The 25,374-nt window shown below is 40.1% G+C and overlaps 1 protein-coding gene across 5 annotated transcripts in view; it reads left to right on the forward strand.

The window, feature by feature from the left end:
• Clip4 (CAP-Gly domain containing linker protein family member 4) overlaps window positions 1-25,374 on the forward strand; it is an 89,813-nt gene that overhangs the window by 7,321 nt on the left and 57,118 nt on the right. Inside the window, exon 1 of one of the 5 annotated variants that reach the window (XM_077791877.1) lies at window positions 23,080-23,148. The exons of 2 other annotated variants lie outside the window; for them this stretch is intronic. The gene's annotated coding sequence lies outside the window, so the exon portion shown is untranslated. Of the gene's footprint in view, window positions 1-23,079; window positions 23,149-24,439; window positions 24,633-25,374 lie in introns of those variants that run through there. 2 more of the 5 variants (XM_077791875.1, XM_077791876.1) reach the window with 2 other exon arrangements.

Genomic DNA, 25,374 nt, shown 5'->3' on the forward strand with positions numbered 1-25,374 from the left:
ATGTGAACTTGTTTTGCTAAATAATGTAAACTTTTTAAAAAAGTCAAAAATTTTCTTTTTCAGAATAGTTCTAGATTGACTGAAAAAAATGAAGCAGAGAATTCCTGGGTTCCTCTCCTGCTCTACACAGTTTTCCTTATTATTAACATTTTACAATACTATGGTACTTTTGTTACAATTAAGGAAATCAGTCTTGATATGCTGCTATTAATTAAAGCCCATCCTTTGTTCAGACTTCCTCAGTGTTTAACTGTATCCTCCTTTTGTTCAGGATCTGAGCCAAGATATCACATGACATTTAACAGGCACTCTCCTTAGGCTCCTGTTGGCAGTGACAGTTTCTCAAACTTTCCTTGTTTTTGATGACCTTGATAGTTTTGAAGAGTCCCAGTCAAATACATTGTAGGACATCCCTCAGTTGAGAGTTGTCTTGTGTTTTTCTTATAAACAGGGGTTGTGGGATCTTGGAAGGAAGATCACAGAGGCTCTCTGTCATTTTCATCACATCAGTTCAAAAGCACATACTGTCAACATGATTTATGACTGTCGATGTTGAACTTGATCGATCACCTGGATGTAGTGGTGTGTGCATGCTGCAGTACCCCATTGTGAGTTTACTCTGCCTTCTCTGGGCATCCAGAACTCTATGAAAGTCACTGTGTGTAGCTACACCTAAGAAATGGGGGAGGTATGCTCCCCCTGAATATAAACATTTTTAAGGCTTTAGCTACATAACTTTCCAGAAAGATTATACTAGTTTCTTAATCCCCAGCAGTGATGTAAAAATCCACTTTATTGCAAGCTTGCCAGCGCTGGGCATTAGCCTTTAAAAAGTCTCTGCTGATTTGAAAGAAGGAAAATATGGCATCTCATTTTTGTTTGCAGTTCCTAGTTTGAGAGTTAGAAAGTATCTTTTTTTCAAATAAAATATTTTATTTTTTAGTATATGATGGTTTAATTGCTTTCTTATTTATTTATTTTTATTTGTTCTAATTAGTTACACAGTAGAATGCACTTTGACACATCATACATAAATGGGGTATAAGTTCTCATTCTTCTGGGCTGTGCATGATGTAGAATCACACCAGTCGTGTAATCATATATGTACATAAGGGTAATAATGTCTGATTCATTCTACTAGCTTTCCTACCCCTATCCCCCCTCTGCTTCCTTCACTCCCCTCTACCTAATCCAAAGTAACTCTATTCTTCCCTAGCCCCCCTCCCTTTTTGTGAATTAGCATTCACATATCAAAGAAAACATTCAGCTTTTGGTGTTTTGAGATGAGCTTTTTTTGCTTAGCATGATCTTCTCCAGCTCCATCCATTTACCTGCAAAAGCCATAATTTCATTCATCTTTAAGGCTGAGGAATATTCCATTGTGTATATATACCACAGTTTCTTTATCCATTCATCTGTTGGATGGCACCTAGGTTGGTTCCATAGTTTAGCTATTGTGAATTGAGCTACCATAAACATTGATGTGGCTGTGTCATTATAGTATGCTGATTTTAAGTCCTTTGAGTATATACTGAGGAGTAGGATGGCTGAGTCACATGGTGGTTCCATTCCAAGTTGTCTTAGGAATCTCCATACTGCTTTCCAGAGTGCTTGCACCAATTTGCAGTCCCACCACCAATGTTTAAGTGAACCTTTTTCCTCACATCCTCGCCAACATTTATTGTTGCTTGTGTTCTTGATAATTTGCTATTCTTATTGGAGTGAGATGAAATTTTAGTTTTGAATTTAATTTCTCTAATTGCTGGAGATGTTGAACATTTTTTCATATTTGTTTATTGATGTTCTGAGCCACTTTCCTTGACCACACTCTTCTGCCATGGTGTTCTGCCTCACCTCAGATGGAAAGCAATGGAGCCAGCCATCTATGGACTGAGGCCTCTGAAACCATGAGCCCCCAAATAAGCTTTTCTTCTTCTATAATTATTATTCTCAGGTCTTTTGGTTACAGCAATGAAAAAGCCGGCTAAAACAATGGATTACCTGTTCATTTAAAAAATCGATATGCTTATTTTTATCTTATTAATTTTCTGGATATTAATATCTTAGCTGGTAACTTGTATTCCTACTTTTGTTGTTGTTGTTTGTTTTTATTTTGCCTTTAACTTTTATGATATTGTGGTATAGTTTTCATGTAATTTTTCTTTGTAATTTCTATCTTTATTGTCATATTTACATTTTGTAAAATATATAAGGCTAAATTTACATTTTGTAAAATATCCTGATCAATTTGTATTGAGAAAATCATTATTTTTTAAAGCAGAGACATAGTGTGGGAAACTTTGGTTCGAGTGGATTGAGCTTCGTCATGATGATAGGAAACAGCAGACACATTTCAAGATAGATAGCTGTAAATTACAGCCTCTCCGGCATTACACAAGGGGTTTAATGTTTCAGAGAATCTCAAAATGGAAATGAACTGGCTGAACATACAATGATAAGTTCTTAGGCCAAAAAAAAAAAAAAAAAAAAAAGAACAAATGGGTGAGTTGGCAACGTGTACATGTGAGCCCCTGAGCTAGAGATAAGCTTTCGAGGGTCCCAGGATAAGAGCTGTCCTTGTGAAGTCAAGGAACTAGTGTTTTCACCATCTGTGTTAGTTTTCTTGGGCTGCTGTTACAAAGGATCACAGTCGGGGCAGTTTAATCAACAGAAATGTATTTCCTCCCAGTGCTGGAAGCCAGAGGTCCCATGCTGGCTCACAGAGGCCACCCTGCAACTTCCCCTGGTCACCTTCTGGGTGCGTCAGTGCATGCCAGGATGGGAAGGAAGAGCGGAGTCACCTTACAGTGCCTCCTCTCCTAAGGACACTGGTCCCACTGGATCAGAGCCCACCCTGATGGCCTCATTTAGCCTTTATTACCCCTTTAAGGACCTGATCTCTAAATACAGTTAGTTTCTGATGCGCTTTGCTCTTTCCTTATGCTCATCAGATCTCCTCAGTGTTTCTCAGGCACCTGAGGCTTGGTGACACACAGAAGCAGAGTCCATGAACCTTTTTTTTTTTTTTTTTTTGATACCAGGGATTGAATTCAGGGGGCTTAGCCACCGAGCCACAGCCCTTTTTTAACTTTTTAATATTAAGACAGGTTCTTGCTAAGTTGCATTGGGCCTGGCTAAGTTGCTGAGGCTAGCTTTGAACTTGCACTCCTCCTGCTTTAGCTGCTGGGATTATGGCCATGTGCCACTACACCTGGTTAAAGTGCACTGACAGACTTCCGCTGTAAGATGGGAAAGGTCTGAAGGGGATGAGAGCAGACAGAAGACCCGAGGCTAAGGGAGAGTTTAGAGAGAGGTTGCAGGGTGATCTGAACGTGGGGCTCCCTGTGCCCCACCTCTGACCACAAGGCCTCCTCTGAAGGATCCTGAGAGAAGAAGGATGCGCTTGTGCTTCTCTTCCTGGTAAAGTCTAAAGCTGGGGAGCAAGGAGGCCATGGGGCAACTGCCTCAAGTCACCTTGATGTGCCAGAGTAGGAATGGTGTCTGGTACCAAAGGATGGGAGACTTGGGCAGCAGGCTCCCATCCGAGTGGTAGGGGAGGGCACCCACAGTGTCCTGAAGGATTCCAAGTAAAACAAAATTTCTCAGAGAGCACCAGTGAGAACCAGGTGAGGACGTAGACGCACTCTCAATGCAGAGAAGTAATGGGGACCTTCATGTACCATGATATAGGCAGGTCACTTTTCAAGAGCACACCTGACATCTGTGATGCCCAGAGCCAAACAGGACCAATTAGGATCAAGAAGGGGACCCCCTTGGTTAAGCCTTGAGGAGCTTCGACTTAATTCCAGGAAGAAAGAGGGGGGAAAAGACAGTTTTTAAACTTAATTGTGACGGAGTTATAAATTTGAATTGATGAATTTGAATGAGTTTATCTGAAAGTGACTAGATTAAATTTTCTCCACTTTGAGGCAGAATGGAGGCTCAAGACAGAAATTACACTCAATTATAGGAGAATAGAGAAAATTACATTTTTGCACACACAAGTCAGTGACTGTGAAATTTGTACTGGTTCCAATAATTACAGGCAGCCAGGTGTCAGTAAAATCTCAAGAATAGACCAAAGAATCTTTATGTGCTCTTCTCCCAAGTTATTATCTGATCTGCTGCTATAGCTCAAAAGATCAGCATAGTGTCTTATCATCAGAAATTGTGGTGAAACCCAGTAGAATTTCTGCTCAAAATGTTCTCTTTAAATCAGAAAGCAGAGCCAAATGTTGTAGGGTAGAAAAAAAAAATTTTTCCCCTGAGTTCTGAGGATGCCCAGCCCAGTTATAACCCTATGACCAAAAGGGGGAAAATATGAAATTTCAGGTGACAGATAGCTCCTGTTTGCCCCAACAGGTCTGCTCTTCACCAGTTCTCACCTCTCTCTGAGTCCTGGGAGGCAGATATCTGTGGATGCATCACTAGGGCTCCTGCCTTGGAGGCACTTAGGCTGGAAGGAGCTCCTAGGAAGAAAACGAATGCCATCTTTCCATGCTGATCACCATGGCTTGGCTGGCGCCCTCTCTGGAAGACAGCCTTCTCCGCAGAGCTCTCTTCTGAGCTCCAACCTTGGCTCTCTCCTTGCTTTTAGGCTGAGGTAGTAACATGCTATTAATATTGCCTAAGAGTACTGCTCTTTCCCTTGGGAGTCTCCTAAAAGTTTGCCCCTCCCTTGAAAATTTGTGCCTTTATTAAACTCTTCTCTAACTTCCCCACTGAGTCTACTGTGATATCTTGGCTAATCCTTTGGGGACAGTTATGGAAAGTTACGTGCTATTTGCATGAGTTGAGGAACTGGATCATGCTGACACCTGAAGTATAAGGAGCATGTTTCCCTTGTGCAGCTGACTCAGAAGCCCTGAATGAGCAGGACTAATGATATTAATACCTATTTTATAGGTACTAATAAATTCCAGAGTCTTCAGTGCCTAATTGTGGATGTACTTCAAAATCTTCCAACTCTTAGGTTGTTCATTAGAAATAGTTGATAATTGTATAGCTGTGAAAAAAAAAAGATAAACAATAGAAAATTCTGGATACCAAAGGGATAGGTGTTCTTTTTAGAATGGTTGCATTAAGCAATTCTTGGCTAAGGATTTTTATTAGGTAGACAATGGCTGAGAATTTATATTTGGATTGAAAGAGGGGAGGGAGGAGTCACTTGGCACGTTTGCTCTCTGTTCTGTTGTACCTGGCAGTGTTATTTCAATAGAAACCACGACCTCTCCAACTCCTGGCCAACCATTTTCTGGTTAAAGAAAGTTTGAGAAGCTCTAAGGCCTCCCTCACATTGGTAAGAGGGAGGGATATTTCCTGAATTCAATGTTCCTCTGCCACTAACTAAACACTTTTTATTTTTAAATAGACTTATCATTCTGCTTAAATGGAATTTTCCTTTTTTTAAGGGGGAGCAGCTTCCTCTTAGATGTGGTTCAGTAACAGCTGGATTAAAAAGACTTGCACTTTATGGAGAGCCAGAGTCGTCACGGTGTCATCTGTGTCGATTTATCTCTGTAGTATGGTGACTAGAAAATTGTCACTGCAGGTGATTTTCAGTGGAATAATAGACTTTGTCTTTTCAAAGACTTGCCACAACCCACGAAGCTCTGGGCTTGCCACTGGGGGGCATTTCTTGCTTTGAACATGATGTGATGGCTGCTCTGTTTGCAGAGGAGAGACCTACCAAAGACCCGCAAATTCTCTTGCTCTGCTCTATTCTTTTTTTTTCTTTTTTAAAAAAATACATTCATTTATTTATTTTTAAATAATTGAGGATTGAACCCAGTGCCTCACACGTGCTAGGCAAGCGCTCTACCTCTGAGCCATAGCCCTAGCTCTGGCCCTGTTCCATTCTTAAGAGCAGATGGGAAAGCGCAGCTCCAAACACACTGGGGGTCCTGCGCCTCTCATTAGTGAAAGGAACCCCTGAAGCCCATCCTAGGTGAGGAGGGAATTTGGACAGAAACGAGACTTTTTCTGCCCTCCAAAGCTAAGCCTCTGACAGCAGTGACCACTGATACCCACGAGGCTTCTTTACCTCAAATAGACTGCTACCTTCTCACACCCAGGATTCCACATGAGCGAAGCTTATGTCTTATAGATGCAATTTAATACCTAGTTCTGAAAACAGTCTCTTCTTAGCTCCCCAGAAGAAGGTAGACGACACTTCAGGAAGCTTGGTTAGAGTTCAGGGTGACTGAGCTCCTAAATAATTTGACACTGACTTTGAAAGAGTCTCTTAAAAATTCCTGGGCTTCTTCCACGTGAACTGATGGTCAAGGCCCCATGAGTGGTTCTTCTCTCTCTGCCATTACTGCTGGAAGTCTAGGAGGAAAGTGAAGGGTCATAATTAATAGTCCCTGGCCCTTTAAATCTGGTATCCATAGCACCACAGGTCATGCCATTATTATGTATTTGTGGCCTATAGGAACACTGGCTGGGCACTCAAGGAGGACTCCACCAAAGAGAGGCGAGCCAGTGCTTGCCATCACCACCCTGGCTTTCTGCAATTGGAATCTGTGGAGGAGCTAAAGGGAGCCCATTATGAAAACACTCATTTCCATATACTCCCAACCACCACGCTAAACAATTTGTACACTTGCTGAGGAAGACCCATAAGTTACTGAAAAGGTTTTTCCCAGGTGACATTTGAGAAGACAGTCGCATGACCAGGGTGAGTCTCATTGTATAATAAATCTCGTGTCCATTCAGACCTCTGATGAGACTTATTTCTGTTTAGGCAGAGCTGAATAACCTGAATGAAGCATAGTATTATTTTAGACAAATTAATATGGGTTTCAGTAACTGGTTATGTATACTGTCAGGCAACTTAGACAGATCTTAGAGATTCAAAAATGTCAGCTCACTGCTACGAAACCAAAGTATTAAAGATGCTTCATAATCTACTTTTTCCTCCTTTTTATAATCGAATTGTTTTTGATATATTATTTTTAACTAAAGTCCACAGTCTGCTTTAAGACTTGTTTTTTTGTGTTGTACAGTCTATGTTTTTTTGACCAGTGCATAATGTCGTGTACCCACCATTAGGGTGTCATACAGAAGAGTTTCCTTGTCTTAAAAGTCTCTTTTGTGCCACCTCTTCATCCTTTCTCACTCTTCTTCAGCCCCTGGCAGCCACTGTCCATTACTGTCTCCATAGTTTTGATTTTCCAGAATGCCATATAGTTGGAATCTTACAATACAGCCTTTCACACTGGCTTTTCTCATTTAACAATATGCATCTAAGTTTCTTCCATGTCTTCTGGTGAATCAATAACATTACTTTTTGTCACTGTATAATATTCCATTTTAACCAGTTTGTCCATTCACCTATTAGAGGACATCCTGGTTGTTTCTGGCTTCTGGAAATTATTCATGTGCAGGTGTGTGTGGGGGGCGGGGCAGGGAGGGAAGGAGAACATAAGTCGTTTTCAAATCACTTGAGCAAATGCCTGGGAGTGTGATAGAGGTGTCATATGGTAAGACTTTATTTCAGCTATGTAAAAAGCTGACAAATTGTGTTCCAGAGCAATTATACCATTTTGTACCCCAGTCCTCTTCATCAGCACTTGTTGCTGTTAGCGTTTCTAATATCAGACATTTTAGAAGGTGTGCCAGTGGTATCTCATTTTTGTTTTAATTTGCATGTTCCTAATGATATATGACATGAGCATCTTTTCATAACCTTATTTACTATCCTTATATCTTCTTTGGTGAAGTATCTGTTCAGATATTTTGCCCATTTTATTGCTGAATTTTAAGAGTTCTTTGTAAATTTTGGATGACAGTTCTTTACCAGACACATGTTTTGCAAATATTTTTTTTCCAATCTTTCGTTCATCTTTATTTTCATATCAGAGTTTTTCATAGAGCAGAAGTTTGTAATTCTAACGAGGTCCACCTTGCCAATTCTTTCTTTCATGATTGTACCTGTGATGTTGTATCTAAAGGTCACCAAATTCAAAGTCACCTGCATTTTCTCCTGTTATCTTCTAAAGTTTTATGGTTTTGAATTTTACATTTATGTCTATCTTCCAATTAGAGTTAATTTTTGTGAAAGATATGTGATCTGTGTCTGGATTCATTTTTTATTGGTGTATATTAATTTTATAGAACAATGGGTTTCATTGTGACATCAAACATAATATGATGAATTTCATTCCCCAGTACCTCCCATTATCCTCCCTTTCCCATTCCCCTGATTTCCTTCCTCTTCACTAATGGTCTCCCTTCTACATTCCTGACATCTTCTTTGTTCTCCCTGCCATACCTTCCACATTTAATGGAAACCATATAGTACTAATTTTTCTATTTCCATTCATTTTCCTGCAGATGACATAGCTTGGTTCACTTTTTAGGGCTCCATTATATACTACATTTTCTTTATCTATCTATCGGTTGATGGGTGCCTCAGCTGATTCCTTAACTTGGCTATTGTGAATTGTGCCACAATAAACATGGGTATGTTCATATCTCTGTAGTGTGATGACTTTAAATCTTTCAGGTAAGTACTAAGGAATGATTTGGCTGTTTCCTGTGGTAATTCCATTTTTAGTTTTTTGAAGAATCTATATACTGATTTCCATAGTGCCCACCATACTTACATTCCATCCAACAGTGTCTATTCCTTTTTTTCCCCACTCCATGCATTTATTATTATTTATATTCTTGATGATTGTCCTTCTATCTGGGGAGAGATGTATTTGCATTTCCCTGATGGCTAAAGACATTAAAATTTTTTTCATATAATTTTTGGCCACTTGTACTTTGAGAAGTGTCTATTCATTTTATTTGCCCATTTATTAAATGGATTTTTTGGGGGGGTGTTGAGGTTTTTGAGTTCTTTATGTATTCTGGATATTAATTCTCTCAGAATTGTAGCCAGCAATGATTTCTCTCCCATTCAGTAGCTATCTCTTCACTCTGTTAATTGTTTTCATTGCTGTGCAGAAGCTTTTAAAATTTGTTTTATCTTGAAAATCCCATTTATGAATTTTTGCTGTTATTTTCTGGGCTATAGGAATTCCATTCAGGAATTGTGTATGGTGTCTACTTGTCAAAGTGTCTCCCTTATGCTTTCTTTTTGCAATTGCAAAGTTTCAGGTCTTATAGTTAGGTCTTTGATCCATTTTCAATGGTATACAGAATGAGAGATAGGGATCTAGTTTAATTCCTCTATGTATGGATATTCAGTTTCCCCAGCACCATTCATTAAAGAGGCTTTTAATTCTCCACAGTATGGTTTGGGTACCGTTGTAAAGAATCAGATGACTATGGTTGTGTGGGTCTGTCTCTATGTCTTCTATACTTTTCCATTGGTCTACATGGCTTTTAATACTAGTACCATGCTGGTTTTGTTTTGATGGCTCTGTAGTATAGTTTGAAGTTGGTTACTATGTTGTCTCTAGCATTGCTCTTTTTTTGCTCAGAATTTCTAATATTTTAATAAGGATTTTTTTGTATCTATGTTCATCAAAGATATTGATTCGTAGTTTTCTCTCCTTGAAGTGTCTTTATCTGGTTTTGGTATCAGGGTGCTGCTGACTTTGTAGCATGAGTTTGGAAGTGTTCTATTACTTTCTATTTCATGAAGTAATTTGAGGACCATTGGCATTAGTTCTTCTTTAAAGATCTGATAGAATTCAACTCTAAATTCTATCAGAATTCTAGTGTGTCTAAGGGTTTATCAGTCTTGTTTATGTTTCAAAGAATCAACTCTGTTTTATTGCTTCTTTTAGTCTCTATTTCACTAATTTCAGCTCTGATCTTTATAATTTCTTTTCTTCTACTGGTTTTAGGATTGTTTTACTTCTTGTTTCTCTAAGACTTTGAGACACATCATTAGGTTATTTATTTGAGATTTCTCTGATTTTTTAATGTAGACATTTTATATCTATAAACATCACTCTTAGAATTGCCTTTCCTGTATCCCACAGATGTTGGTACATTGTATTTCTAATTTTTGTTTGATTCTAAGAATTTTTAAATCCCTCTCAATTTACTCAATGATACTCATCATTCAAAAGTATATTGTTCAATCTCGGTGAGTTTGAATAAGTTTTGTAGTTTTACTTGCTATTGATTTCTAATTTCATTTCATTATGATCTGATAAGATACAAAAATTATTTCATTTTTTTATTTGCTAAGATTTTCTTTATGGCCTAATTTCATGATCTATTCTGGATAAAATTCCATGCATAGCTGAAAAGCAGGTATATTTAGCTGTTCAATGAAATGTTCTATAGATGTGTGTTAAGTCCATTTGATCTATAGTATAGCTTAAGTCTATAGTATCTTTGTCAATTTTGTTTTTTTCTGGATGACTTATGCACTAGTAAGAGTCATGCATTAAAGTTACCCACTACTGTTGTATTGGGACTTATCTGTTCTTTTAGGTTAAGTAGTGTTTGTTTTATGAAGTTGGATGCACCAACATTTGGGGCATAAATATTTGCAACCATTATTTCTTCTTATTGGATTTTTCCCTTTACCAATATGTAATGACCTTTGACTTTTATGGTGACTTTTGGCTTGAAGTCTGTTTTGTTGGATAGGAGATTCCTATTTGTTTTCAGATTCCACTTGCATAAAATATCATTTTTTTATCATTTTGTTTTCAGCTTACGAATATATTTGCTGGCAAGGTGTGTTTCTTGCATAAAACATATAGTTAGGTCTTATTTTAAAATCCAATCTGCCAGTCTATGTCTTAATTGAAGAATTATGACCATTTCAATTTCTATGTTATTATAGAGATGTATGTACTACTTCCCGTCATTTTGTTTATCTCTAATTCCTAATTCTCATTTACTTATCTACTATTCTAATGAGATTTATTTTTTTCCCATGCTAGCTTGGATATTTTTATCTTCTTCTGTATGTATGATTCTTTTTAAAAAATATTTATTTTTTAGTTTTAAGTGGACACATATCTTTATTTTACATTTATGTGGTGCTGAACTCAGTGCCTCAAGCATGCCAGGCTAGCACTCCACCACTGAGCCACAACCTCAGCCCCTGTGTGCATGAATCTTTTAAGTATCTTCTGCTGTGCTGACATAGTGGTCATGAGTTCTTTTAGTTTATCCTTTTCTTGGAAGGTTTTTATTTCTTACTCAACTTTGAAGGATAGCTTTGTAGAATATAGTGATATAGGTTGGCAGCTATTTCCCTTCAGAGCTTGAAATACATCATTTCATGCTCTCTTGGCCTTTGGAGATTCTGCTGAGAAATCTATAGTTATTCTGATGGATTTACCTTTATTGGTGACTTGATGCTTTTCCCTTGAAGCTTTTAAAAATTTCTCTTTGTTCTGAATTTTTGGCACTTTAAGTTTACTATATCAGGAAGAAGTTCTTTTCTTGTCATGTCTATTTGAAAGTCTACATTCCTCTAGTATCTGCATGTTCTCATTCCCAAGATTAGGAATATTTTCTACTATTATTTTTCAGAATAAGTTTCTTTGCCATTAGCCTGTATCTCACTCCTCCTCAAGACCTGAGTCTTAAATTTGATCTTTTAATGTTGTCCTAGAACTCTTGGATATCCTGTTCATAGTTTCTCCAATATGAACTGGAGAACTTAGAAGCACAGCCCATACAGGGTCAATGAACTATGACACTATTTTCAGCTGTATCTATTCTGTAAGAGGTAGAATAAGCAACATAAGATCCCCTATGTTTTGGCTTTAATGACTTCATATCAGCAACCAGAGATAAAGAACCATTATTTTCTTCTGCATTTATTAGACAGACAACTGTCCTTTTTTCCCATTGAATTGTCTTTGCTCCTTTATCATGTTTGATTTGTCAATGATCCATTGTCTATATTGGGGGAGGTATATTTCTAAGCTTGCCTTTGATTTGCCTATTCTTTTTCCAGTTCCACATTATCTTGATTATAGCTTTGAAGTAAATCTTTATGCTGGTAGTGCCAATTCTCTGACTTTGTTCTTCTTCAATATTGTGGTGGCTATTTGGGTCTTTTAATTCTCCACATACACTTCAGAATTTGTCAATATCTGCAAAACAATTTGTTAGGATTTTGAGTAGGATTGCATTGAATCTATAGATAAAGTTGGAAAGAACTGACATCTTAATGATATTGAGTCTTCCTATTCATGAACATGGAATATTAATTTAGACCTTCTTTGATTTTTTTTCATCAGAATACTGTAGTTTTTCTCATGTAGATCTTGTACATAGTTAGCTTTATATACAAGTCTAGACAGTAGAATGAATCAGTCATAACTTTCCTATGTTCTTATATAAATATGCAACCAGTGTAATTCCACATCAACCACAAAATGGGAAGTTATACTCCATGTATGTATATGACAAAATACATTCTACTGTCATGTATAACTAAAAGGAACAAATAAAACAATTAGATTTATATATAAGTCTTTTTTTAAATGAAATTTCAAATTCTTATTATTGCTAGTATAGAGGAAAGAAACTAAATTTTGTACACCAATTCATGTATTAAATGCCTTTTTTCCTTTGATTTTTCCTCTCTTTTGTTTCCTGTTATCTGTTAAAAGAAGGAAACTCAGACTTCGTAGAAAGATAATAAATTAGTCTTTAAAATTAATAAACTTTGTTTATTATACCAAGTTAAGCAGATGGTACAGAGAATTTCTACATATCCTTCACCCACTCACATTTTCTCCTCCTATTAATATCTTGCATCATCTTGCATTCAATTTTAAGTTTACTACAACAAGGAGGTATTGAATACATTCTTTATTCTTTGCCCTCACAGAATTTACAATTACACTGAGAAGGCAGGGCAAAATGCTTCCATGTAAGAAATTAATACAAAATAGTGTACAATTGAGTTTTCATATGTATCTTCCCTTAGCAAAGGGGAGAAATTAGTGTAGTTTGTAGTCGTTAAGAAGAAATGAGAGGTAGGAAGGCTCTGAAGTTTTGAAGAGCAAACAGGACAGGGGTCCTGAATGTTGCTGTGAGTAATCAGAACTAGATAAAGGCTTAGCATTGATTTTCTAAGCAGATCCTTTGGGTTTGGTTCTTTTGGGATCTTTGGTTTGTGGTTTACACATTTATCTTTAGGTAGATATTCAGCACAATTTGCTTCTTTGAACCAAACTGAAAGGCTCATGTCAAGGAGCATTTATAAAGAGAAGCAATGCCTTTGTGGGGAAAAAAAGTTACCAAATGGGACCATGTCTTTTTCATTTGCCACCAGAGTAGAATTTTATGTGTATTCATAAGAAAGCAACCAGATAAAAAATAGTGACACAGACCCCGTGTGAAAATTGCCCTGAGTTCTCCAGATCCCTCCCCTGCGTTGTAATCACACTGTTTGGAGAAGTTCAGGCAGGAGAACTCTGTGGGATCTCTTGGGGGGGGGGTGGGGAGGAATGAGAGGAGGTAAAAAAAAATCCCATTGCTTTAATTTTTTATCTCATGTCACTAAGAGGGGGAAAGAGCAAGGAGGGCATCGAGTGTCCTGTCCCCACCCCACGGTGCCTGCCACCCTTTAGTTAACTTACTTCCAGAGGCCTCTCTAGATTTACATGTAATTGCTTACTTGGGTCACCAGTAATGAAGCTACACTACTTAAGAAAGTTCTGGAAGTGGCAGAACACATTCATATTCACAGCTTTGGTCTCACTTCTCCACAAACATTACCTTCTTTCATAAGATATCTGTGCATCCTCTCCTCCTGATTTTCTTTCCTCTACTTCCACTACCAGCCCCCTAGTTCAGGCAGCCCCTCTGACTTCAGTGGCAGACACTGACTTAATCTTCTGTCTCACAGTGACTGGGTTTACAACATTAGTGGCATCTTGGATCGATCCAGTCTTTCCCTTCATGAAGTCTCACTCCCTTGAAAGCATCTCTTCTTATTTTTTTTTCTTATTTCTGCCTTATTACAGGACCCCTACCACACCTTACTTTTAACTCTCCCATGCATCAAATCTAGACTTTTGGCCAGGATCTCCAGGCGTTCCCTTTTGAAACTTAACAAGACTGTCCCATTCACTTCTTTCTTTAGTCCATGGTAGCCTGTGCTTATCCCTCTCCCTATCCTTTCCTTCTCCAAATAAGAATTTATGTTCTCCCTTTCTGTGTGGGGTTGCCATTGTGAGCAAATGAAAATACCAGTTACATTTAGATCTCAGATAAACAAAAATAATTTTTAAAAAATATGATATAAAATATCACTTATTTGTATAAAATTTGAACTCGTTTGGGCAATTGAGATTTTATTTGTCAACCTTACTTTTATGGGACCTTTTCTTAATGGTCCAGTTTTCTCTGATCTCCATTTTTAGTTCCTGAAACACCTAATTCAATCTTTAATTATATTCACAGTGTTGACACATATGGAGAAGAGTACTCATTGTTGGATACTGTACTAAGACTTTTTTTTAAAAATACAAGAATAGTTCATTGAATTCTAGGAAGAAACGTGGGATAAAGTAGGAACTACTATGATGCTCATATGATACATAAGGAAACTGAGTCTTTGAGAGGTTTTAATTTTATTTTGTTCACATTCTCAAAGACAATTAAGAACTTGGTTTCGATTTGTTTGTAGATCAAATAACTTGTTTCGGTTTTCTTGGCACTGTTGTCTTTTTAAAATTCAGAGTTGCACATCCTGCGAGCCCCCTCATTTCTAGGCAAAGCCTGTATATCTGACTTCAAAGCCTTGGATTCTATCCTATTTCCAAGGTTTTGTGAGTTTTAATTTTGTTCTATGTTATGTTATAAAGCCCCTAAGGGCCAGGGGCATATCTAGAGGTATTCGCTGATACTAAGGATTCCTTGGCAGGTGCTTGACAAATGGAAGGAGGAGCTTTCCTCACAGACCACACCTTCTTTTCTTGGGCCTCTTTGGATTGCAGAACTGAGGACTGTGTTGATCAGTGTGCTGTGGGTGTCCAATCTCATGATTCATCTGAGACCTGAGCATGGCTGGTGGTCTTTGCATTACACATGTTTTCATAAAGTCACTGGATATTGCTTGCAAAAATGCTCGTCTATTGCTACCAGCAAAGATCTCTAAATTGGTGAAATGCAGCTCCCTAGCAGGTGTGTGGTGTCTCACTCTGCAAGATGAACTTGAGAAGCTCCCTGCTGAGAAGTCTGGGTTAGGGCACTGAGTGAAGCTGGAGAAATCAAAGTCATTTTACCATGTGGAAAGGGTACATAGAGTGGGCAGGCAGCCTATTGGCGTCTTGCTGGATGGAACAGGACCCTAGCAAGTGGGGTAGCTGCTGCTCCTTTGCTGGGACTCTGCTTTGATCCAATAGGTATATTTCCCAAAGATTATTATATAACCAAGTGGATAAGATGACGATATGTGGGTGTTATTGTTATACAGCAAGGTGGTTAATGGGGTGTGATGGGAAAGGCAGGAATAATAGGGCATCTGTATCGCTTGTCACCAGTTCATGTTGAATGCAGGTTGCTATTGAGCACACATTAAATATTAAAAAAGACAAGCTGTTTATGGAGAAACATTTGTAAAAATGATTTACTGTTTTTAAAAGTCTAAGTTGAGATTAAGGATCAAGGCAATTTTACTTTCAGCTGCTAATTTTCACTTCAGAATGCTTGAATTCTTTCATATGCTTGTGATGTTCAGGTTTCTCTTTATTAAAAGGGTGTAACAGGTAGGCGGGCATTGAGGGTGGGCAGGAGTTTCCATTTTGAACCGTGCTGACAGATTCCGTCGTCTTTTCTTCCTTAGAAACTCAAGGTGGTTTTTCCTTGACCCTATGGGACAGTCTTTCAGGCTAATGTGTGACACTCAAGGCCATTCTAACACGAATCTATCTCTTTAGCTCTTCTACTAGTTTCTTATTGTAGGCTCTGCTCTAGCTAGATGATTATGGACTGAATATTTATGTCCCCAAGGTGAAGGATTTGGAATATGGGGCCTTTGGGATTTTATGCCCTTTTAAAAAGAGAACCCAGAAAGGTCCCTCCCCCTTCTACCACATGAGGTCATGATGAGAAGTTGGCTGTCTGTGAACCAGGAAGAGGATGCTCATCAGACACTGAATCTGCTGGTACCTTGATCTTGGGCCTCCCAGCCTCCAGGACAAATAAACCTCTGGTGTGTAAGTGTAGCAGCCTGAGGGGACTAACACACAGACTCTCCTACCATCATCATCTAAACACACACTGAGCTTTTCTTCCTCCAAGTCTTTTCTCTTGAAAAGCATTCTGGTTAAGAGTTTAATCTTTGGATCTAGGCTCTTTGAGTTCACATCCTGGTTCTGATGCTATGTGCTCTTGAGCAAGTTGCCTAAGTGCTCTGTGCCTTAATTTCTCCAACTGGAGAAATGAAACTTAAATTATATTTATTTTTTTAGGTGTGAAAGAATAGAAGTATTTATAACCATGCACAGATGAGAGAAGCACTCAATAAATGCTAGCTCCTTATTTACATAACTTGATCTCATTTCCTCCCTCCCTAGCTCAAAATGTGTCTCTTCCTTGAAGCCTTTCCTGACCCCCACCCCATCCTGCCATGCGATCCCTTTTTTGGAAATCCTAAGAGCTGGCACTGTTTCTTTGGCAGATGGTTGGTGTCCTGTTCTCATGCCATGTCTCAGCACCACAGCTATTTATCGAGTATCTGTGAGTCATATTTATAGAGTGTCACTCAATGTATTTGGTGGATAGCACATAGAGGCAGGAATTCTTTATCTCATTTTGCAAAAGAGCAAACCAAAGCTCAGGGGAGAGTTCAGAGATGCTGTAGTGTTGCACAGATAGAGATGATCCTGGGCTTCCAGTTTAGGCTGCCCATGATTGCAGCCATGACATTTTCCCTCCTTTACCAGAAAGCCAGAATAAAGCTTACCCCTGTTTAGAGCTTCCACTCTGACCTTGGAGGAAGAGGCACTCAATGTGTTTCTGGTGATTTAATGGGGCCATATGCAATCTTCTTGCCTTTCTAAATGCTTTCCAGTCTTAGGACTGTGATTATGTTTTTTTTTTTTTCCTTCCTTTTTTCTTTTCTGTACTGGAAATTGAACTTAGGGCCTCATGCATGCTAGGCAAGTACTCTACCACTGACATATGTCCCCAACAGGGCTGTTGATCTTGATGCTGATAAAAATATTGCACCATATATTTTTGACCTTAAAAAGAATACACTATAATTTATTATTCTTGTGCTGAACTCCATATGAATCTAATTCTCGCTTCTTTTAACCTTGACTGTTCCCTGCTGTTTTGAATATGGTTATATGAGGAATGTCAGAAACAATCTTATTATCAGTGTTATTTGTCACAAAGGAGACTTTCTCATGACTCAGGAACAGCTAATTGGTCTGTCAATGGCTTTCTTTGGTTAGGTGAGTCATTCTATCCATTGTAGACAAGGTGCAAACTCAATGGCACTCTTCTGTAGGCGTGACATTCTCCTAACCCCTAATCCAGATGTCATTAAAGTCATTGATGGTTTATACTGAACTGGGATGAAACTGGATTGGTTTTGTGAAGAGCTGTTGAGAAGACAATTTAATGGAGCTTTGGTGATACATGAATGCTTTTCATTTTCAAGTGTGTGCATGCATGTGATCCACAGGCAACCTCTGCGATTTCTAAATGCCTTGGATGTGGTAGTCTATCTTGACTGAGACTGAAATCTTAATTATTGGCCCATTCAGTCAACACATTTCATGAATTTGTGTTATGTGCCTGATAACTGTTCTAGCTACTTGGGATCTAGCAGTGACAGCAATGGACTAAAATTTCTGCTCCCTTGGAACTCCTTTTTAAACATTTTTTGGTATCAAAAAATTTCAAATTAATATAAAAGAAGAAAGAAGAATATAGCCATCATTCACTTTTAATAATCATTTATATTTAATAATTTAACAATAATTACTATTGTATCATTCTTTTTCATCCATCTGTTCCCACTGCACCCTTATTGCTAATGAACACTTTAAAGCAAATCCCAGACATGAAGCTTTTTATTATATATTCTTCAATATGAATTTTTCATGTAACTTACAATGTCATTGTCATATCTAACAAAATGCACAAAAATTTCTTGGAATCATTTATCATCCAGCCTGGGTTAAATTTCTCCCAATTGTCTCAAGAAATTAGTTTTTGTTTATTTGAATCCAGATCCAAGCAAGATCTGTGCATTGCAGAGTGTGATTAGGGCTCTATTCTTCTCCTTCCAAAATTTTTTTTTTTTGGGGTACTGGGGATTGAACTCAGGGACACTCGACCACTGGGCCACATCCCCAGCCCTATTGGGTATTTTATTTAGATACAGGATCTCGCTCCTTCCACATTTTTTATTGGTGCATTAGAATTGTACATAATGATGGGATTTGTTGTTACTTATTGGTACATGCACAAAACAATATAACAATATACTTTGGCCAATGTCACTCTAGATAGGGCTCTTAACCCACTTTTGATCTATAACCGACTCTCTCGGCTACTTCTTTGGCTGTAGGCATGGATTATTGGCCTTGTGGAAACTTCCGCATTTTGAATTTGACTGACTGCATCTTAATGGTGTTTCTAATGATATTCCTTCATGCTTTAACTTTTCTATACCATGATAGTTCTATCTAGAGGCTTGGTTAGAGTTAGTTTCAATGGTGGGAGGCAACAGTAGGGGCTGGTGGTCTTTGAAATTCATATACTCACAGAAATTGGCACAATGCTGTTTTTGTGTGCCACTGCTGTCTTGGAAGCTAACAATATGGGTGGCTGATATGCAAAATAGTCCTTTTTTTTGCGGGGGGGTGGGACTGGGGATTGAACTCGGGGGGTACTCACCACTGAGCCACACCCACAGCCCTATTCTGTGTTTTATTTAGAGACAGGGTCTCACTGAGTTGCCTAGCGCCTCACTGTTGCTAAGGCTGGCTTTGAACCCGTGATCCTCCTGTCTCAGCCTCCCAAATGGCTGGGATTATGGCGTGCACACCACCCATGCCCAGCCAAAACTTAGCATTTGTGTCACTGCTTGGCAAACACTATAGCACTGAGCTACATTCCAAGCTCTTTTATGAACTTTTATTTAAAAACAGGGTCTTGCTAAGTTGCCCAGGCTGATCTATGAACTTGTGATTTTCTTTCCTCAGCTTCTTGAGTAGCTGAGATTATAGGTATGTCCCACCAGACCAGGCTTATAAGGAAGAATTTTAAAAGTGGTTGTCTTATGTGATGTTTGGAGGGCTTGGAGAGCAGCGCTCCACATAGTAATAAGCTGGGTTTGAAAATTTCATGTTAGTATCTTCTGCAGAGAACTGAGAATTAACTTATAAGATAGCATGAATCTAAATTAGACCAGTGAATCAGACTATTTGATCAGGTCTTTAGGGCTTATTTTGCAAAAGAAACCCAAATGATTAAAATGTGCAACCAGAAGTGAGTAGCACTGATTCAGATAGTAAGACTTGCACAATTTGGCTAAGTTCTCTTCAGTTTGTGATGTACTTCAGCAAGGGGTCCCTAATTGTAACCTTGAGAATAAAGAGGAGATGGGTCAGAGAAAGACAAGCCCAAGTAGAAGCAGTAGGAGGAGGTTCCTGGATTCTCTAGTTGCTATTGATTTGTAAGGATTTCCATGGCATTGATGAATTTCCTCAATAAATATGATGTCATGAACTTTTAAAAGAATGAGATCAGCGGTTTTCATTTGGAGAATCCAGAAGGAATGACACTAGTGAGCACACACAGAAGAGATTTGCCATTTGCTCACATGGGGAAAGTTTCCATTTTGAACATGTTATATTTGAGCTGTGTAGTATATACCAGAGTAGATGTTGAGTAGGCAGTTGGCTATATGTCCAAAGTTCAGAGATAGGAGTATAAACTTGGGAATTATAAAACTACAGATGGTATTTAAAGCCACCAACTGTGTAAGGTCACCTGGTGAATGAGAGATTGGCTGCCTGGAAGCCATGTGAAGAAGGTGCTTCGGACAGTTGTAAAAGTTTTTTCTGAGGTGTATTGAGGAGAGTGCCTGCATAAGCATACTGTTTTTATTTTTATTTTTTCACTAAACACAGACAGATTGCTGTATAGAATGTGTTTGCCAGCTTAAATTCCTATCAGCAGTGCACAAGGATTACCATTTCCCCATATCCTTGGCAGTCTGTGGGATTATCTTTCTGACATTTTGCCATGTGCATGGGTAAAGCAGCGGTATGTTGAAGGAGCAGCTCACAAGAGCTGAATGAGCACATTTCTTCCCAATTTCTTGTCCAGTGACCTCACACTGGTGGTTTGAAGTTAGTGATGGTAAGAATATGTGCACTATGGAAATTAGCAAATACTACAAATGAGTACTCGCCTCCTCCCAGGGAGCTGGTTTTAAAGTCTGTTCCAGACAGTGGTCGCACTGTATTTGAGTATGAGCACCTCTTCTGAGTTTGCTCACTATCCTAGCCTTCCCTGCCATAAGCTGCCTGCTCTTATCCTTTCCTTATTCTATTTTTTTAAAAAAATATTTATTTTTAAGTTTTAGGTGGACACAATATCTTTATTTTACATTTATGTGGTGCTGAGGATGAAACCCAGTGCCTCATGCATGCTAGGTGAGCACTTTATCACTGAGCCACAACCCCAGCCCCACCTCCTTTCCTTATTTTTATCTTGGATTTTTCTGATTGTTTTTTATTGACTTCTCCAAAGTTTCTTATATATTTTAGATTCTAATCTCTAATTGTTTTTGTATATAGCCCATGTCATTTCCCAATTTGTCAGCTCTTTCAACTTTTTTCTAGGGCTTTTTTAATTGAAGAGAAGACTTATTGTGATACATTTAAATCCTCCAATTTTTTTTTCTGTTCTGAATATCAAACCTGGGGCCTCACATGTGCTGGGCAAGTGGTCTACTACTGAGGTACATCCCCAGTTATGCAATCTTGTTTTTCTGAACCGAACTTGTATCCCACATTAACAGAGTTGGTCTCCCACAATTCCTCTCTCTCATATGCAGGTCTTAGGTTTATCTGGAGTTTTCTTTGTATGTATATGACTTTACCTTTTCTTCATTAACTAAGCCAGTTTCCTCAACATGATCTCTAAATATTCTATATTTTTTCTCATTGGCTTATGGTATCACCTTTCATATATCAAGGTGCGGTTGGTCTATCCACAGGTTTACTTCTGAGTTCTGCATCCTGTCTCATTGCTCCTCTTTTCCCTGGAGCCATACCATTTTGTTTTTATTTCTGCATTTTTACTTTTCCAAATTGACATAACCATTTTAATTATTTTTTTTTGGTGGTGCTGGGGATTGAACCAGGGCCTTGTGCATGCAAGGCAAGCACTTTATCAACTGAACTATATCCCCAAACATTTTAAATTATATTTCATTATACTTTTTACAAGGTTATTGAGTTATTTAAAATTTTAGTTCCTACTAGAATTTTGGCTATACCAAAACATTGAATTTAGAGATGAAATGGGCATTTTTACATCTTCATGCTTTCAATCTTCATTTATCCAGTCTTCTTTTATGTCCTTAAATAGTTTAAAAATATTCTTCATAACTTTTTTTTTTGCAAGTTTTGGGTTAATTCCTGGATATTGTGCTTTAAAGTTTTATTGCTATGGTGAATGGTCTCTGATTGTCTATTGTATTTCCTACAAGGTGTCTGTTTGGTTCTAAGGTCTTGGTCCCCCTACATTCAAATTATGGAAATGAGTTCTTTTCTTCTTCCTGTGAATGAAATCCTGCCTAGTACCTGCCCACAGAAGAGCAGGATGCTTGCCCTCTTTTGCCTATTTCCTCTAACTCCTTTCTCAAAGTATGGGGTTCTGACAGCTGCTGAGAACTTTTCTGAAGCTAACTGAATTTCTGAGTGATCCCTATTACTCTGTGCAGCCATTTCTGGGTTCTTACAGCCTAGAGGTGAAGCAAACAGTGACTCAACATATGCTTTCAGATCAGACAGGCTTAAGTTTGAATCTCATTTTTGTCCCAGAATACATGAAGAAAGTTATACAGCTTCCCAGAGTCCATTTCTCCATTTGAAAAGTGAAGACTAATAAGATCTGGTAGGTAAAGTGATACACAGTGGACATTCAGAAGTTGCCTTTTCTCTACACTGATATCGACCACCACTGTAGACCCCTTCCTTGGTTTGTTGCTATATTGCAACTTCAGCAGCTGCTATTGGATCATATTCCATGTGCCTTTCCAATGGATAGTTCCAGCTCCAAGTTCTGGTTCTGTATCATTGTCCAATATCATTCTTGATAATTGGACAATACCTAGTTAATAAGACTTTGTGAGGGGTTGATGGGGGTGGTTCTGTAGAATATGAGTCCAGTGGGTACTTGTATTCATGATGATGGGCAGGGGAGTAACTTCAGTTTTTGAAATAAAGAACCAGGTGAGTTAGGGACTCTTTCTGGTGACATGGTGTCCTGGGAATTAGTCTATGTATTGTATGATGTTGGGTGTAGCAGAAAAAGCCAGTGATCTGGCTGGTTCTAACAGAGACCTTTGTTAGGGCTAATAATGGCTCAGCTAGCCACACCCTGTCATCTACTAATAGTATTAACTTAGAGGGATGATTTAAATCAGCAATAAAAGCAAACTGAATACTTGTGGAAATTTCACCAACAGTTCCTTCTGTTACAATAGATCTTTATGAGTTTCTGTGACAATAGTCCTCATTTACAGTTGTTTAAGGTTCACCAAAGGCAGACTGCCTTCCCTCTTGTAACCAATTGAAGAGGGAGGTGGGTAGGTTAGACAAGAAAAAAGTATTAGGAAAACAGGGAAAGGGAGGTGGAGTCCTCATAGGGAGGAGGAAGCATCTGTGTCACATTATCTCTGAGAGTGCATGAAGATGCAGAGCCTGCAGGGACAGAGAAGCTGGCAGCTGACCAGGGATGTGGGATGGTGATGGTATTTAATATTGCATAAGCACCGTGGGTTTTAGTTGGCAGTGTGCTCCACCCAATTCAACAATGTGATGTGACTACTACAAACAACCATTTTGATATTTTGAGCTATGTTCACAGAAGCATAGGCGTAGAAAGAGGTGGCAGGCTCACTCCTCTCTGCATTCAACAGGCCACCCATTCATTCCCGAGCATCACATTTAAGAGGGCTCAAGACAATCTGTGATACATCCTGAGGACTCCTTCAGCATGCTGGTGAGTAGGTTTGTAACAATGTTATATAAGTCACAGCCTATGAGACAGACAGTGCTTAAATTGGAGTCAGACTTGATCTGAGTTTCCAGGGTAGAAACAACCAAAAGGGGAGGACTGGCAGGGAGCCAGATGTTAGCTCCCAAGGAAGGAAAAACATTTCCAAAAAGCTGGTCTGAGGCAAGTTGGCTATTTTACGAGATAGTGAGTTTTTTGTTACTGGAGGTGTTCAACTATAGCCACTGTGGGAGATGTTCTAAGAAGGAATGAAGTAACTGGAAAGTTTTTTTGTCGCCCCCCCCCCCCCAATCAATGGTGCTAACAGGAAAAGATGTTCTGGTATGTGGTGTGCACTCATTTCAGCTCTTCCAGAGACACTGGTGACATTCCTTCAGTCATTGATTTATTCAACATATTCCTGCCAGGCATTGTGCTTGGTGAACATGGAAGGACAGCAAAACAGTGTGTGCCTCAAAGAGTTGTTATGGTGTGACGCTATTGACTCAGGCTTAAAAACCTCAGTTGTAGTCTCATTAGGTCTCCGCCTGAAAGGGACACAGGAAAACGTCAACACCTTTCTTTTCACTGAAAGGCAGAACCAGGAGGTGAGTGTCCACAACTGTTAGGTGTCACAGTTTCACCACTTTCAAATTCTTAGGAGATAGAAAAGGAGATCAGGATGATGTAAGTAAGGTAGGGGAGGAGGGAGCAGAGTAGGGGACATCAACTCCTGCAGTGACTACTCCCTTCTCCCCTCTGCCTCCTCACTGCTCAATGTGGGTATAGCATTGACTAGGGTTTCTACAGCAAGATCTGCAAACAGATAATTGACTGATGGATCTAATCTAGACGGTTCAGGTCTGCATGCCTACACTACTCAAAAGGGTGAGACACTGTCCCTGCTCCTAAGAGCAGTGGCGGAGACTCTAGCCCAGGATACGAGTGAGCAAAGCAGGCCAGGCTGGCACAGCTAAGGGCTCTAAAGAGGAGGATATAAGCAGCGCCAAGAGCTGCTGCACCAAATGTCTGTCCGGCCAGGGGGGGTTCCTGGGAGAACTTGGCTTTGCGGCGCTGGACAGATCCCCGCTGCCGCAGCCCATGCCCGGGAAAGTCACGAAGTCCATCAGACTGTGCTGGCGTCGAGGACCCGCCGCGCTGCATGCGGCTGATCTTCCGCCTGTTGAGGGGCGCAGGGGCGCAGGCGGCAGGCGAGCGGGCGCAGGCGCGTGCGCCGGGCTGAGGCCGAGGCCTGCGCGCAGCCGGGGCTGCTGCACTGCGCGCGCGCGCCGACCCGCGTGGGGCCCGGCTCCGGCGCGCGCGGCGCGGAGGCTGCCGGCGGGAGGGGCGCGGGAGAGGTCGGGGAGCAGCGCAGTGGGAGGTTCCGCGGCGGCCACCGGACACAGCCGCCCGCGGCGAGCGCGCTATCGGCTTTTCCTTCGCGCCCCCGCGTCCCCAGCTGGCTCTCGGAGAGGACCTGGAGGAGGCAGGTGGGGCGGGGCGCGCGGGGCCTCCTGGGCCGCGGGTGGGAGGCAGGCTCCAAACCTGGGAGGGTGGCGGCGCGGTACCGGGAGCTGTTGGCGGTTCGGGGAGGGGGCGCGGTGGCGCTGGGGGCTCTGGAAGCCGCACGGCCGCCTCCTGTGGGCGTTGGTGTCACCCGCTGCAGGGAGGCCTCCCTGGGGCGGCGCGGCCCACAGGGCAGAGATGTGGGGTCTGGTTTCCGCAGCTGTCAGACTGTTTAACTTTAGCGTGAGATAGGTGTCGCGGAGTGTGCGGGTCCCGCAGGGCCATGCGGAGCCGGGCAGAGCTGAGTTCTGGCCCACGCTCTGCAGCCGCTGCGGTGGCGGCCGCGGACGCCCTAGGAGTCCTTCCCAGGCGCATTGCTGTGCACCATCCGTCGTGGTTTATCCAGACATCAGCCTCCTTAGGTTTCTTACTCGCTACCCTTACACCCCCTTGTTTATTAAATAGTTGAGAAAACCGTTTGCCCAGTGGGTATTCAAAACTAAACCGTCTGACTTTCCTTCCAGTGCTTTGCTACCTTGGAATTCCTTAATTCTAAATCATCTGCGTTGGTAAGGGAAGTTGGAAGAACACCTGAACTGAGACCTGCCCTAAACAGACACACGTTTTAGCCCGTGTCCTTATGGATGAGATTGATGGGTTTACAATGTTAGCATTCTTTTGAATGAGATGTGAAGTTTTACACTTCATCCAGAGACTGTCCAAAGG

This window comes from Urocitellus parryii, chromosome 12 (assembly GCF_045843805.1).
Source record: "Urocitellus parryii isolate mUroPar1 chromosome 12, mUroPar1.hap1, whole genome shotgun sequence".
In the NCBI taxonomy this organism is placed as follows: Eukaryota; Metazoa; Chordata; class Mammalia; order Rodentia; family Sciuridae; genus Urocitellus; species Urocitellus parryii.